Here is a 16,386-nt window from a genome sequence, read left to right as displayed (position 1 = left end):
TCCATCTTTGTTTCGAGCTAACGTTATTGTCTATGGTACCGCGATTACCTCGTGGGTGGCATCGTTCTCAGTCTCCCACTTTCCAGACAAATGGAAAATATATAAAGCATTATCTTGGCTTCGCCTTCACTGTTGCCTATGTAAAATTTGCCTAAGATTCGTGATGGCCTTAGAAAGCCTGACACGAGCGAGCTCCCAATGTGAGTCTCAAATTCAGCAGAGTCAAACAAACAAACAATTCACATTTCCCTCAATCCAGCGGCCATTTTAGATTAACGTTAACTAAGGCCCAATCTCAAACCACCCCCTAAGCCCTCGCCCTATCCACTCCCCCTCCGTTTGCGCGTTCACGCCGAGCTTTGCCATGTTAAGGGCAGTCCCAAACCAATTAGCGCGGAGTGCGCTTGGAGTGCGAGTGGGCTGTCAACCCCTTAAATACCAAGCCTGCATCGGTGCAAGCTCCCGATAGCCGAAGCAGGAAGTGCACGTGCCAAATAGATGCCGCAGGAAACCACATATAAATAAAGTTCCGTCTTCCTACACTGTCAATTATTTTAGATTATTTTACAGCATTCAAACATTTGTTTTTCTCACACCGATTTCACTGCATCAAACAAAATCGCAGAATATGGTGTCAAAAGATACAACCAAGTGATACAATCACTTTATCCCTCGATCACTTGACTTGTAGCAAACTCTTAAAAGCCTGTATTCATAGCCGACATAAAATAAATCTAAATAGGCCTAGGTCTACGTCAAATGTACATCATATATTCCATTATTTACAGGGACAATGGAACAGACAAAGCAGCTGATTAGGCTGCGATATGCAAATGCCTCTACACAAAAGAAGGAACGCTGCCAAAGAGGCATCCCAGATAGCAAAAAGTCATTGAATCAACATTGAGATATTGTCACGCTGAAGATTGAGATCAACATTGATGTCAGACATAGAAAATAACATTGAAAGTGCTCGCTATGATCAACATTGAAAGAACATTGAATTTTCAATCAATCCCGACAATGAATCAACCTCGATTCAATGACGATATGATCAACATTGAAAGAATGTAGAATTGCATCAACATTGATTCAACTATATTATGCATTGCATTATACATTGAAACAATGTTATTCAAAATAACTAGTAATCAATAATTTTATAGTGTTCGAATTTACTTTCATCCTGTTTCAGCTTTCTTATCTCTAGTTTGACCTTTATTAGTGCCGCTTATATTCCATTTCCAATCTTGTGCTTTCCATACCCAGTTTCTTTCTTTCTATAGTCACAAGTAGCTTGCGCTTGTATATGGCACGTACATCCTGCTACTACATCTGAGACACTACAGGGAACCGACCAAGATATCTTATACAATGCTCTATGAACAAAAAAAGAGCCCATTACTCATTCAGTTATTTATTACAGTACTTTGTTTCAATTATATGAACATTGTACATCGTTTGTGCACTTAAGCACAACATTCACACAAAACATTTCCTGAAACTCCAGTGGACACAAAAACCTGGCATCTGCAAACAGGGTTGTCATACTCAGAAAGGCTGTCGTGCAGAATAAGACGACATGAACAAAAAATAACAAACCCACTCGAAACAGTAGAAAGTGTGAAAGGACGGGAGAGAGCAGCTAAATCACAGATCAACAGGTATGAACTTAATCTGAATGAATTATACCTAGTCCTTTTAACTCTTAGACTTCTCTTTCCGTCGTACCCCGCCATTCATCTCTGGTGCGTAACGCAGCCACTTCTGCACTCCATCCCTGTAAGTCAATTCCGTCAGCCTGCGGTCAAATTGACGAGCAGCAACTGAAAAAAAAAGAAGTTATAATTTATTTATTTTTTAATTATAATAATAGGGAGAAGAAAGCTGCAGTGGATGCGTTCCAGTGTGTACTGTTTAGTGTACTAGATTTTCAGGCGGCCTTAATTGAGCAATTCACCCATCAACCCACCCTCAAGCCTATCTTCATATAATTGATTCACACCAAGGCCTGATTCATACTCACGTAAGCAACGCAAGCTACGTTATGAGCGTAAGCTCCAATACGACTCTGAGCTTGTGTGTATTGTCAGATGTAATATATCACCAGTCCAGCAGGGGGGGCAAATAGGTCTATACGGCGAAAACCATGGTGATAGTTTAGCATCCCTATCGGAAACACAAGGAATTGCATTTGTGCTTGCATCAAGTGACAAATTTCAGCATGACACACGCAAGGAAGTCTTGCGTAGCCTTGCGAAGCTTGCATTGCTTGCGCTTATGTAGAATATGCGTAGAGTATGAATATGTAGAGTATGAATGGGCCCTAATACTCAATTCTGTCTACTCTCTGTGTCTCAGAGGAGTAAAGTACTAATCCTAGTATTTTGAGGTGCAGGCTCACCAAACATGCAGTCCTGCATCAGTGTGTCCTTGAAGGCCCTCTTCTCTCCCTTTCCCACCCAGTTAAAAATGCAGGCTAGAGTGTTTGTCATGGCAGCGGATAGCATTCGTCGGATCATGTTTTCAGAGTTGGTCCCTCCAACTAATGCCAGGCGCGTAATCTTAACAGATTAGAGAGAAAATGGTTAGTGTGCTACAGAGTACTATGTAAATGCACAGAGTATCTACTCATTTATAAATAATTACAAATGTAATGAATTTTAAGTTGTTCACCATCTTTCGACGGACTGCTTCCTCCCTCAGAGCAGCTTCAGCCTCATCAAACTGCTCCTCGTTGGTGAGTGGCAGCACGATGGGGAAGTTGTCTTCTCTCGGTGACACTGGTCCAGCTCCATGAATATTCAGTTTAGCAATCTCAGTCTTTATAAACTGAATGTCACGTGAGATCTGCTTCACCTCCATACATAGCTCCGTAAGAATCTTTGTGTTTCTCATGGCAGCAATGTCTTGGGGGAAAAAAATAATTGGTTTTACATTAAATTTCAAGGATAGATTCACCATTTACACCATTTGTGTAAGTTATATGTAAGCTCTTCAAAAAAGTTCGGAAACATTATTTCAGTCAATCATTTCTCCCCTTTAGTAATAGCAATTGGTGTTGTATTTTATACCGTTGGAAAGCATTATTAGTCACCTTTACAACGAGGTACAACTTGTAAGGATTGTGCATTTGTGGAATGAGCAACACAGCTAAACGTGTGGGTAGCGCCCCCAAAGAATTTGCCAAAATCCCCTCCTCTCCCTCACTACTCCTCTCCCTCTCTCCTGTCCTCCCTCCTCTCCCTCTTATCCTCCATCCCTCTCCTCCCTCCCTGTGCCTCCTCTCCTCCCTCCTGTCTTCCTTCCCTCCCTCCTATTCTCCCCCCGTCCTCCTTCCCTCCTCTCCTCCCTACTGTCCTCCCTCCCTCCCCCTTGTCCATCCGTTCTTCCCTCCTATCCTCCCTCCTGTCCTCTCCTGTCCTCCCTCCCCCTTGTCCTTCCGTTCTTCCCTCCTATCCTCCCTCCTGTCCTCTCCTGTCCTCCCTCCCCCTTGTCCTTCCGTTCTTCCCTCCTATCCTCCCTCCTGTCCTCTCCTGTCCTCCCTCCCTCCTGTCCTCTCCTGTCCTCCCTCCCTCCTGTCCAATCCGTTCTTCCCTCCCGTCCTCTCCTCCTCTCCTCCCTTCTGTCCTCCCTCCCTCCCCTCCCCATCCGTTCTTCCCTCCCGTCCTCTCCTCCCTCCTATCCCCCCTCCCTCCATTCCTATACCAACAGGGGATTTTGGCAAAATACCAACATGTTTAGCTGTGTTGCTCATTCGATGAATACAGGATCCTTAGAGTTTCAAAACACCATACAGCTTGGACAAAATAACAATATAATCACAAAAAAGTTACGTAGTGCAGGTTCAAAGGTGAGATAGGTAGTTTGCTTTTGGCTTTATTTGGTAAAATTGGCATAATATCCTTTCAGCTATCAGTAACAGAAGTGCTCTGAGAATAAACTTGGATCTCCGTGTTTACCGCTGCCTCTGTGTTTTGGACTCAAAGAATGCACCGCGCCCGAATGTATTGACCAATCAGGGTCTCTATCTCGCCACACCTACCAGTCATGTTTGGAGGGAGGGACTACATCATGATTGACAGGAGGGAGGGGCGGGTTCTTTTGGAAAAGATGACCAATCGGAGGCCTTGTTGACGTCAAACTACTTACCCCACCTTTAAGTGCTTAAATTTTAAGCCTAAACTCCATGACAAAAAAAAACATGACAAAGATGGGAAAGTCACAAGGGATAGGTTTCTCAGTTCAGAGGGCATCAGTAAGGTTAAGAGCCTGCTCAGAAAAAGGTACTTGCCTTTCAACACTTGGCTTGATTCCCCTCCATATAACCTTCCCGGTGGTGTTTCTGGAGCTGAAGGGGGGTGGGGTGGGGGGCGAGGGGTCAGTTGAGTCAGGCCCGGTGAGCTGAAGCCGTGTGCATAGCTGGCACCGCCGTCTAAAAGATAAGACTCCATTATTAATTGTTTATAAGCAAGTCATGAGAACCAATGCTTCTCGAGCCTAGTGGCCCATAGAGCAGGAGCCTATATCATGTTTCCATAGCGTGAGGCAGCTTGATGGACAAGTACACCCCCTGGACATGAGGCTAGTATGTCGCAGGGACTTACCCCAATCCAACCCTTGATACTGAGTGCCAAGCAGGGAGATATCGGGTACCTTTTTTTTTTTTTTACAGTCTTTGTTATGACAGGTATGTCAGGGATCAAACTCACAACCTCCCAATCTTAGGGCGGACACTAACCACAAGGCCACTGAGCAACATTTAAGATGAGAAATACATACCATTCCTTGCTTGCTCTGATGGCATAGCGTAGTAGGGGCTGGCGTTACATTTTGGCGTTCCTTTTGATTTGATTTGATTCACTTTATTTATCCCGAAGGAAATTAAAATGCCACGTAGCTCATAAAACAATACAAAAACAGCCATAAAAACAACACAAGACAACAATACACATATAGAAACATACAAGATAAGGACAGACCAAAAACATCAGACATGTACGTTGTTAAAAACAATGGATGTGTTGTACACCAAGTGATCTCCTAGTTAAAAGCCATAGTGTCATAATGGTGCGTTATTAATAAGTGCAATCCCTGTGGCCACGCCCAGATTGTGTGGAGTTGAATAGTCTAATGGCTGTTGGGAGGAAGGACTTCCTCAAGCGTTCTGTTCTGCAGTGCATGGTGGTGAGTCTGTTACTGAAAGTGAGAGTGCTCCTGTGTGCCATCAGTGACTGGTGTAGTGGGTGCTGTGTGTTGTCCATGATTGATAGAACCTTCTTCAGGGTCCTCCTCTCAGCCACCTCCACCAGTGAGTCCAACTGCAGACCGAGGATCGAGCCGGCTTTTTTGATCACCTTAGTGAGCCGGCCCGCCTCCTTGTCCTTGATGGCTCCTCCCCAGCAAACAACGCCGTACAAGAGGGCGCCGGCCACCACGGAGCTGTAAAACATCTGCAGCATTTTGCTGCAGACATTAAAGGACCGCAGTCTCCTCAGGAAGAACAGGCGGCTCTGGCTCTTCTTGTAGAGAGCCTCTGTGTTGGTGGACCAGTCAAGTTTGTCATTCAGGTGTACCCCAAGATACTTGTAAGACTGGACCACCTCCACATCCTCCCCCCTGATGGTCACTGGTAGTAGGGGAGGCCTGTTCTTCCTGAAGTCCACCACCATCTCCATTGTCTTGGAGTTGTTTAGCTGGAGGTGGTTGTCCTCACACCACTCCACAAAGTTGTTAATCATGTTTCTGTACTCCCCCCTCCTGCCCATCTCTGATACACCCCATTACTACAGAATCCTCAGAGAATTTCTGAAGATGGACTGACTCTGAGTTGTAGGTGAAGTCAGAGGTGTACAGAGTGAACAGGAAGGGAGAGAGGACATTTCCCTGTGGGGCCCCTGTGTTGCTCACCAGAGTCCTGGAGACACAGTCCCGTAGCCTGACGTACTGTGGCCTCCCAGACAGGTAGTCCACAATCCAGGATACCAGGGAGCAGTCAACCTCCATCGCCTTGAGCTTCTCACCTAGCAGTTGAGGCTGGATGGTATTGAAGGCGCTGGAGAAATCAAGAAACATGATCCTCACAGCGCCTCCCGGCCTGTCTAGGTGAGAGTAGGCCCTATGGAGCAGGTAGTTGACTGCATCCTCCACCCCGATATTATGCTGGTAAGCAAATTGTAGGGGGTCCAACGAGGATCTGACCTGTGGCCTCAGAACACCTAGGAGGAGCCGCTCCAGGGTCTTCATAATGTGGGAGGTGAGGGCCACAGGTCTGAAGTCGTTGGGGGTGCAGCTGTTGCCTTTCTTCGGCACCGGGACCAGGCAGGATGTTTTCCAGAGCTCAGGGGTCCTCTCCAGTCTCAAGCTCATGTTAAAGATGAGCTGGAGTATTCCCTGGAGCTGTCTGGCACAGGCCTTCAGGACCCTGGGGCTCACACCATCTGGACCGGCAGCCTTACCGGGGTGCAGCCTTCCAAGTTCCATGACCACCTGGTCCGCAGTGAAAGATGTGGAAGGAGTGGGGTGACAGGTGGACTGTGGGGGCTGTGATGTATCCAGCGAGGAGGAGGGAGAGGGGGAAGGGGCATTGTCAAACCTGTTGAAAAACAAGTTGAACTCTTCCGCCCTCCCCACGTCACCCTCCACCCCGCGGCAGTCCTTCTGCTTCATGCCAGTGATAGTCCTCATGCCGCTCCACACCTCCCTCACATTGTTTTGTTGCAGCTTGAGTTCCAGTTTCTTCCTGTAGTCGTCCTTTGCTTCCCTGAGACGGGTCTTCAGTTGACGCTAGATGCCCCTGAGGGCGTCCCTGTCCTTAGCTCTAAAGGCCCTCTTCTTGCTATTCAGGAGAACCTTCAGTTCGCTAGTAATCCACGGTTTATTGTTAGGAAAGCACTGGACAGCCTTAGGGGGGACAACAATGTCTGTGCAGAAGTTGATATAATCCGTGCTACAGTGAGTAAGGCCGTCTATATCATCCCCGTACGGTTCACTCAGCACCTCCCATTCAGTCCGCTCAAAGCAGTCCTGAAGAATCTCATCAGTCTCTGGTGTATGCTTCCTGATGATACGGGTGGTTACAGGCTCCCTCTGTACTAAGGGTTTATATATGGGGACCAGGGATACCAGGTTATGGTCAGATTTACCCAGCGGGGGGAGGGCTGTAGCACTGTATGAGGCTTTAACATTTGCATACAGTAAATCCAGTGTTTTGTTATTCCTTGTTGGGCAGTCAACAAATTGGTGAAAGTTGGGAAGGGTTGAGGCCAGAGATGCATGATTAAAATCACCAGATATAAAAATGAACGCATTGGGGTGACTGGTCTGCAGTCTCGCGACAGCCGTGTGTATGACGTCACACGCAGCTTCCGCGTTAGCAGACGGTCTGATGTAAACAACAATGCCGATCGCATGTGAATACTCTCTTGGAATATAATACGGACGCAGTCCCAGAGCTAACAGTTCAATGTCCGGAGAGCATATCTTTTCTTTGACCGTAATGTGGCCAGGATGGCACCACCTCTTGTTCACAAAAACGGCAAGTCCCCCTCCTTTCACCTTCCCGCTCTCTCTCGTTCTGTCCGCCCGAACACACTCAAAGCCGGGTATGGCGACCTGAGAGTCTGGTATGTGTTTAGACAACCAGGATTCACTGAAGCACATTATACTGCTTTCCCGGTATTCTCTCTGGTTAGCAACTAGTGCCGAGAGTTCATCCATTTTGTTGGTAAGAGAGTTCACATTCCCCATGATGATCGCTGGTAGATAGGGTTTGAATCTGCGTCTCTTCTCCCGGCGTTTGACTCCCGCTCTGCACCCCCTGTACCTCCTCTTGAGCTCTCCGGGGATTGAGTGCCTTACTCCAACAGAGTCTGTCTATTCCTAGAGAAATAGACAGAAATAACAAAATAAGGCAAATGAACACTATCAAAGTTATCATCCATGAGCACCATATGGCAATTGTACCTAGCTCCATAGGGTTACTTTCCAACTTTAGATAAAGGAGGCCTGTGGGATGAACACACTTGAATACTGAGTGAGTAATTAAAATAATAGTTTACCACCTAACATAAAAAGTCCACATAATAGCCTATTGGTCTACTTAATAACGAGGGTTGCAAGTTGCAACACACACCTGTCATTAGGAGGTGCTGGTCAACTACACAAACACTATAAAAGAATAAAAAAGTTGGCTGACAGACTGAAACGTTGGTCATATGGCAGCTACAGTACATGAGTACGCTGACTTAAAGGAAAATGCTCGTTTTTGACAACCTGGACCTTATTTACGACATATTATAAGAAGTTTGACTCACCCAGATCACTTTTGTGTTGTTCGGAGGCCTGTAGAAGAAATTTAAAATCCAGCGCGAGCCAGTATATCCATGTAATGGCGGCGCACGGGGCATAGGGAATGCAGTTTCTCAAAATCCATTTTCGGCCGCTAAACGGTTGTTTTCATCAATCACATTGCATGAATCGACAGTTGATATTCCTCTACGCGAGCCATTCTTTCGGTTTTCAAATACGTGGTCTGTAGCCACTGTAATATGATCTTTACAAGCCTCTCCCCCACTTGCTCCAGCACGCATGCGCACAGGCCAGCGCGCAGCCTGCTATTCTCCGGCTCACATTCTCTGCGCTACGATCGTAGTTGGTGCCGAGAATATTGTCGTCGTCATTCGTCAGCAACAATCCGATCGTAGCGCAGAGAATGTGAGGGAGCATAGCCAGTGTAAAGATCATATTACAGTGGCTACAGACCACGTATTTGAAAACCGAAAGAATGGCTCGCGTAGAGGAATATCAACTGTCGATTCATGCAATGTGATTGATGAAAACAACCGTTTAGCGGCCGAAAATGGATTTTGAGAAGCTGCATTCCCTTTGCCCCGTGCGCCGCCATTACATGGATATACTGGCTCGCGCTGGATTTTAAATTTCTTCTACAGGCCTCCGAACAACACAAAAGTGATCTGGGTGAGTCAAACTTCTTATAATATGTCGTAAATAAGGTCCAGGTTGTCAAAAACGAGCATTTTCCTTTAAACCATTGGTCTACTTACCATCATTAAAGAGGTCCACTGACCCCAACTCGGCCAAGTAGCTTCCACATAAGCCTACAATGAGAGAATACAAAACATGAACTATGAATGCTGTAACTCGGACAATGGACATTTACATACTGTCAATCCGGAGGTAGTAGTGTGAAGTGGTCCCCTTACCATTATTAGCCTGGCCAAATGACGGAACGTCCTCCGAGTTGCTTCCTCCAGAGGCTAAAAGGGAACAAAAGACATGAATAATGGATGCTTTTGAACACATATCACATGACTGATGTTTTTGACGGAGGAACTAAATGCTTGTAAATTAAAGCTCACATGCAATTACATTTTGTTTCTGCCATTTAATTAGTTATGACATACCACTGCTTGCCTTTGGGGTTGGTGCTGAGGGGTACTGGCTGGATTCTTGCAGCACTGTAGTAACAAGTGGAATTATACATGACAATATGTAGGCTACAGTAGGTGTAGCAGTTAGTGCCATAACTGATAGGTGTCACCACTGTACCTGGAAAATAGACATCAGGTGGCTTGACAAATTTTCTCTTGACACTGCCTGTTTCTTGCTCCTCATCCATGTACACAGGATTTGGCCTGGAAAATAAAAAAAATAAACATTCAACGTTCCCAGCAATTGAAATAAGGAGCCCATGTCAGGAGCTCATGGCCTGTTTCTGTAGAATGATGCAGCTTGATGTTCAAGTACACAGACATGACACTAGTCTAACACAGGACTGACATCCAATCCAACCCTTGAGTCTGAGTGCCAAGCAGGGAAGAATAGACCAATTATTGGTTTAAAAACATTGAGATTGGACGTGCAAGTGCCGGTTGCATGCATGTCCCAACAGATCCCCAAGCCTGTTTTAGGGAGAGCTGGTTTCAGTTCATTCAACCTCCTCCTGTATGTTGACTGGACAGGTGCTGCACAATGGTGTTGCGCGCCGATTATCAACGATGTACAAGCTCACAACACACCGTGGATGCGACCGTTGTGAGCTTGTAGGTCTGCTATTCTCGGCCGTTCTCTGCACACAAAACCATCACGCACGGAACTGGGAAAGCAAGCAGACTCTGGTGCCATGGTGAAGTGAAGCGCTCCCTCCGTATGTCTCGGCTATTGACAGCGACTGGAGGCGGGGTTTGAACTTATTTTTAACTTATTGTTTACACACAACAGAAACCAAGGATTATATATTTCAGGAGGGAACAATCAAAGTAAATATCCTAAGCCTTCTTCCTCTACACTGCTCTACTATCAGGCCTACCAAAGAAAGCAATCTCTAAGCTACAAATAATACAGAATGCTGCAGCAAGTCCTCACTAAGACTAGACGAAGGGCACACATCACACCAGCGTTAAAATCACTACACTGGTTACCAGTCAACTCTAGAATAGACTTTAAAATACTATTACTAGTCTATAAATCTCTCCACAGTCACTCACCAGAATATATTTCAGACATGCTTGTTAAGTACATGCCAAACAGACCACTTAGATCCTCAGGCACTGAACTTTTAACAGTTCCAAAAGCCAGGACCAAGAAACATGGAGAGGCAGCTTTTAGTTTCTATGCCCCCAACCTCTGGAACACCCTACCGGAGTGCCTAAGAAGGGCCGAAACAACGGAGGTCTTCAAGCGAGACCTCAAGACGTACCTTTTCGACCTAGCCTACAATCACTAGCTAAGACCCTGAGATTCAGAAAGGCAGCCTCAAACCTACCTGTGAATCCTCTGTATACATTGATACTTGTCCTGCTATGCAATGTATGTATATCAAGTAGTGTACAGAAGCTGGTTATCCTGAAACAGGCTTGTTCTGACTGTTGTGTTGCTTCAATGACTCAGTGTGCTACTAACCGTTTTTCTGTCTCCCCTAGTGTCTCTCTCTCTCCCTCCTATCCTCTAACCAGGTCCAGTGTCAGCTGGGGAGCTGTGGATATCGTAGTATTTAGTACACACACACACATGTACACACAAGACACACATCAGTCCACATCCGGCTTTGGCCTGGACCTGATGCTCTTAGCCTTTCTTGCTCTTAGCCTTTCTTGCTCCAAAAACTTAATTTAAACTTAATTTACTATTATTTATTGTTCTTTAAATGTTCTTAGCCATTAGACAAATATATTCCAGGAGCCTGCCCCAGGTTGCCTGTTTCAATATCTGTGTGGTCTGAATGACTATGTGCTACTAACCCTGCTCTGCCTTCCCTCTGCCTTCCCTCTCCCTGGTGCCTCTCTCTCTCCCTCCTATCTTCTAACCAGGTTCAGTGGATGCCCCACTGTCACCAGCAGACCTCACGAAGTCCGATAGATACCCCTGTGTCTGCTGTGGATGATGTAGCATGTCCGTAGAATATTCTCTCTCCTATGATGTTTTTAGCCTCTCTCACTCTGAAATGTAATTCAATGCAATGTATTGCTTCATAAATGTTCTTAGCCGGTAGACAAACATACTCCTGGAGCTTGCTCGATCGCCTCGTTGAGAGGGGTCAGGGAAGAATTTTTACAGCTCACTTATCTGGCCCCCGGGTGATACTGTTTTTTTGCTTCCCTCTGGAATATGTAGAGAGTGGGTCGTATGCCCTCCTCCCTTGTTCTCTGTAAAGCGCATTGTGTTGCCTCTGGGTATGAAATGCGCTATACAAATAAAGCTTTGATTGATTGATTGATTGATACACTGGGGGTGCTGTGACCACTTTTCCATTGCATCTTGTGAGCGGTTGGGTTCTTTTGGTTCCAGCCTGTGCACGCATACTGGTTCTTATCAGTGTGACGTTGTCTGATAAGGTGTCTATTGAGTTAAAATCAGGCCGGATATCGAACCTGACCTCCTAATCTCAGGGTGGACACTCACCACAAAGCGTATAGGTGTAGGCTAATTAACCAATACATTAAACACATTTGGTTGAGGAATTCAACTGTACCTTACTCTTCTTTTCCCACGTGCATCTGCTTCGTCCTCCGAGTCCAGATCAGTGGTTGGACATCCAGTATTCACATACTTTTCTTCATTTCGTTTGGCCTTTTCAAATGAGTCTGTAAAAGAACAAGCAGAAAATAACAGTATGACATTTCTTAATAAGTAGTCATTGTCACAAATTGAATTGACAAGCCTAGATATGGAACAATTCACATCAGACAATAGTAATGCAATGACTACTTACCACAAGTCATCAAGAGCCGGACATTCTCATATGTGGTCCATCCTTTATGGGGCGTCATATGTTCCTTAAGGGCCTTCGAATAATTTATGTTTCTGGGGGGCCATAACAATGTACCTTCTTTTGGATTGAACCAGCTGGCAAGAACTGTTGCAGCTCCGCCATTTGGAAATAGTGCAACAGCCCAAAGCACCACCTCACTTTCCATTCTGTATACAAAATCAAAATAACCAAAAAAACTGCTCATCAAATGTCATTAACTCGCTGGGCTGGGCTGAGCTGGGCTTGACTGACTGGGCTTCACTGGACTGACTGGGCTTGGCTGGACTGACTGGGCTTGGCTGGACTTTACTGGGCTGGGCCGCCGGTATGCTACTGCATATGAGCTATTGGAATAGCGATGAGGCCATTTCCCTCTGACTCTGGATACAGAACACATTTACGTTTGATACAACCAAGTTTACCAACCCCAATATTGTCACGCAACTCTCTAACCTTGTATGTACCTATGCATGAGGACTCACAGGGATATGTGTAATATGATTCTTGGTGTCTGAACCTTTTGTACATCACATAGACCTCCTCTTCTGCCTGGACTATATTCTGCACTACTGCAATAGAATCTCCCACCTCAATACAATTATCCCCCTGCTTTGTAGACAAGCTAAAACGACTACTGGAGACCTTTGTGTACTGTACAGCAACACTGAAATATTGGGGGAGTGGACCATCAGTATGAATGTTCTGTAAGACTGGTTCATCTGTTGATAATGGAACCTCAAAATGTGGCTGTTCTGACAACCTTTTGACCACCTGTTGTAGAGGTTGGTGTGGCTTGCGTAAAAGATGCTTTATTTGGCCAAGATAATTCTCAAAAGGGAATCCTGAAACATTATCTAAAGGTCCAAATTGCTTGTATTCATCGGCTAAATGTATAAGCTGGTGTACACTGAACACAATCTCATCCCTGCCATATAACTGTCCAAAGTGTTCCACAAAGGAAATCATCAATCTATGCGCAAATTCAACCATTTGGCCAGAAATTCCAGGAGACAAAAACAAATACATGGCCACTGAAAACAACATGAAGTTGTCATAAAGCTCACTGGGAAGACAATCCTTCAGAACTACAGGGCCCCAGTACAATATGAAGGATCGGAGCTCTGTAGCTTTCCAACGATCCAGCTCATTCAAACCTCTTGGCTTGCGATTGAATTCACAAGGGGTGTGGGAATGTAACCCCCGCAGTTTGCTTGATATACTGTTAACAGTTTGTGAAGGAAGCCTAGTGGCTAGATTGCCCTTTAACCACATATTCAACAGTTTTCTCATCACACCAAGACAACAGAGGTGCATATAATCAATTGGAAATGAAGAAACCATCTTTACTGTTCCTGTTAAAGGACTGAGTGTTTGTTTCAAGTGATGTTCCTCATCAGTCATATCACAATAACTCGAGTCTGTCCTGAGCCTGACATTTGTTTCAGGATAAGTCATTTTCTTCCTCCACAGACCGTATTGATCACACTTGTCGCATCCTGAATAGCCATTATGTGACTTGACATTCTTAACGAAGGCTCTGGCTGGAGCATCACACACAAATGAGGAAACCAGTACTTTCAATCTCTTACCATTATGAACAACGCCACTAGCCAGTACATTTTTAAGGTCGCTAACAAATTGCTGCAAATACTCAACAACACACTTGGGCTTGCTTAAACCACAAAAGATACCGACAATAAATGGGGACTTAGTGTAATCACATTTCAGAATTGCAAGTATAGGCCAGAATTGAAGTCTTGAACTCCTAAAGAGGGGGAGACCATCTATGTTGAACTGTAAAGTAAGAGTTCTGAGGTTCACTGGTAAACTCAAACATTTCAATCGGGAAAGTATTCCTCTCACCAAACCAAAATGGTAGTACTCGCCACCTTGCATTTGAGTGGTTGCAACATCAGATTGTGTTCCAAGCAGAGTTCTTCCATCTTTAGGGAGCCTAGGGTGAAATAGCTTTAAGATGGACAGCAGAGCAGACAAAGCAACCAGACTGATTGAGTAGGATGTTGCCCAATATCTTAGGCTCCTTATAAGCAGATCCTTACTAGGCTGAGGCTCGTCATTGCTGTCGGAGTCAGAATCTGATTCAACTTCATCATTCCCAGCCACACTACCATCTGTATGATCGTTTTCCATTTGTACGTGATCTGATTCAACTTCATCCCCAGCCGCACTACCATCAGTATGATAATTTTCCATTTGTACATGATCTGATTCAACTTCATCATCCCCAGCTACACTACCATTTGTATGATCATTTTCCATTTGTACATGGGAAGCTGGCGGTGTATCTAGTTGGGAAACGTGAGAGATTCTGAAGGGTGGGTCCCTATTCACACATGGGTCTAAATCTGACCTTTCATTATGAAGAGTTTCCTCATATTCCTTGAGGATGTCTTTCTCTATATCCTTAACAGTTTTTATTACTCTACGTCTTTTCGACCAATAAGACGCCATCTTAGGTAAAAAGAGGTAGTGCTAATTAAAAGAGGTAAAGAGAGGTAGTGCTAATTAAAAGAGGCAAAGAGAGGTGGTGCGGTGCCAAGGGTTGGTGCTGGGCTGACCTGGGCTGGACTGACCTGAGCTGGCCTGACCTGAGCTGGACTGACCTGAGCTGGGCTGACCTGGGCTGACCTGGGCTGGACTGACCTGAGCTGGCCTGACCTGAGCTGGCCTGACCTGAGCTGGGCTGACCTGACCTGACCTGACCTGACCTGGGCTGGGCTGGGCTGGGCTGGGCTGGGCTGGGCTGGGCTGACCTGAGCTTGGCTAACCTGAGATGGGCTGTACTGGGCTGACCTGAGCTGGACTGACCTGTGCTGACCTGGGCTGGGCTGACCTGAGCCGGACTGGGCTGACCTTGGCTGGACTGACCTGAGCTGGACTGGGCTGACCTGGACTGGGCTGACCTGGACTGGGCTGGGCTGACCTCGGCTGAACTCAGCTGGACTGGAATAACCTGAGCTGGACTGAGCTGAGCTGGACTGGGCTGACCTGGACTGGGCTGGGCTGACCTCGGCTGAACTCAGCTGGACTGGAATAACCTGAGCTGGACTGAGCTGAGCTGGACTGGGCTGACCTGAGCTGGGCTAACCTGGACTGACCTGGGCTGGACTGACCTGGACTGGACTGACCTGGGCTGACCTCAGCTGGACTGGGCTGACCGGGGATGTACTGGGCTGGGCTGACCTGGGCTGGGCTGACCTCAGCTGGACTGGGCTGACCTGGGCTGCCAGTATGCTACTGCATATGAGCTATGCAGGGCTGGACTGGACTGACCTGACCTGAGCTGGGGCTGGGCTGGGCTGACCTGAGCTGGGGCTGGGTTGCGGCTGGGCTGACCTGAGCTGAGCTGGGGCTAGGGCTAGGTTGGGGCTGGGCTGACCTTAGCTGGGGCTAGGTTAGGGCTGGGCTGACCTGAGCTGGGTCTAGGTTGGGGCTGGGCTGACCTGAGCTGGGGCTGACCTGAGCTGAGCTGGGGCTGGACTGACCTGGTGCTGGGGCTGGACTGACCTGGTGCTGGGGCTGGACTGACCTGGTGCTGGGGCTGGACTGACCTGGTGCTGGGGCTGGACTGACCTGGTGCTGGGGCTGGACTGACCTGGTGCTGGGGCTGGACTGACCTGGTGCTGGGGCTGGACTGACCTGGTGCTGGGCTGATGCTGATTAAAAGAGGTAAAGAGAGGTGGTGCTAACTATAATACTTGGCCTTGTAGTGAATCCCCTTGACTTGTAGTAAAATCCTGAAATTAGAGGAAACAAAGCAGAATATTTTTTTTTTGCATAAACCAACAGTAAAAAATATATTAGCATATATATCTATGCAACAATTGTATCTAAATATCCTATATGAAGCTTTAACTTTACTAGCTAAAGCCAAGTTAGCAACCAAGAAGGCTGGTTAGAGGATACCACTGTTAGCTGACCAAAAACGCACAACATAGTCATCTATGCACAATTTTACCCAATATCATATATGATGTTTTAACTTGACTGTATCAGACCAAATTTGATGTCATGTCTGAAGGATGGTAGATTAATTTCCGTTAGATAGCATGCCTGCCGCGTTAGCTAGGTGCTAGTACAGGCCTACACATGTT

The 16,386-nt window shown here is 46.2% G+C and overlaps 1 long non-coding RNA gene across 2 annotated transcripts; it reads right to left on the bottom strand.

Annotated features, from left to right (window-relative positions):
* Nucleotides 1–1,754: 1,754 nt before the first annotated feature.
* Nucleotides 1,755–15,974, bottom strand: LOC311322288. Of its 2 annotated transcripts, XR_014630923.1 has the most exons (7): nt 15,910–15,974; nt 4,783–4,842; nt 4,295–4,435; nt 2,677–2,909; nt 2,405–2,564; nt 2,027–2,133; nt 1,755–1,826 (listed from the first exon to the last, which is right to left on the bottom strand). It is a non-coding gene; the product is annotated as an uncharacterized lncRNA (long non-coding RNA). The 2 variants fall into 2 exon arrangements; XR_014630924.1 differs by lacking the exon at nt 2,027–2,133 and having other exon boundaries at nt 1,772–1,826.
* Nucleotides 15,975–16,386: the final 412 nt, after the last annotated feature.

The sequence above is a fragment of the Borostomias antarcticus genome (genome assembly GCF_949987555.1).
Source record: "Borostomias antarcticus genome assembly, chromosome: 20".
NCBI classification, from domain to species: Eukaryota; Metazoa; Chordata; class Actinopteri; order Stomiiformes; family Stomiidae; genus Borostomias; species Borostomias antarcticus.
Note: the sequence above shows the minus strand (reverse complement) of the source record. Positions and strands in the feature narration are given on the sequence as shown.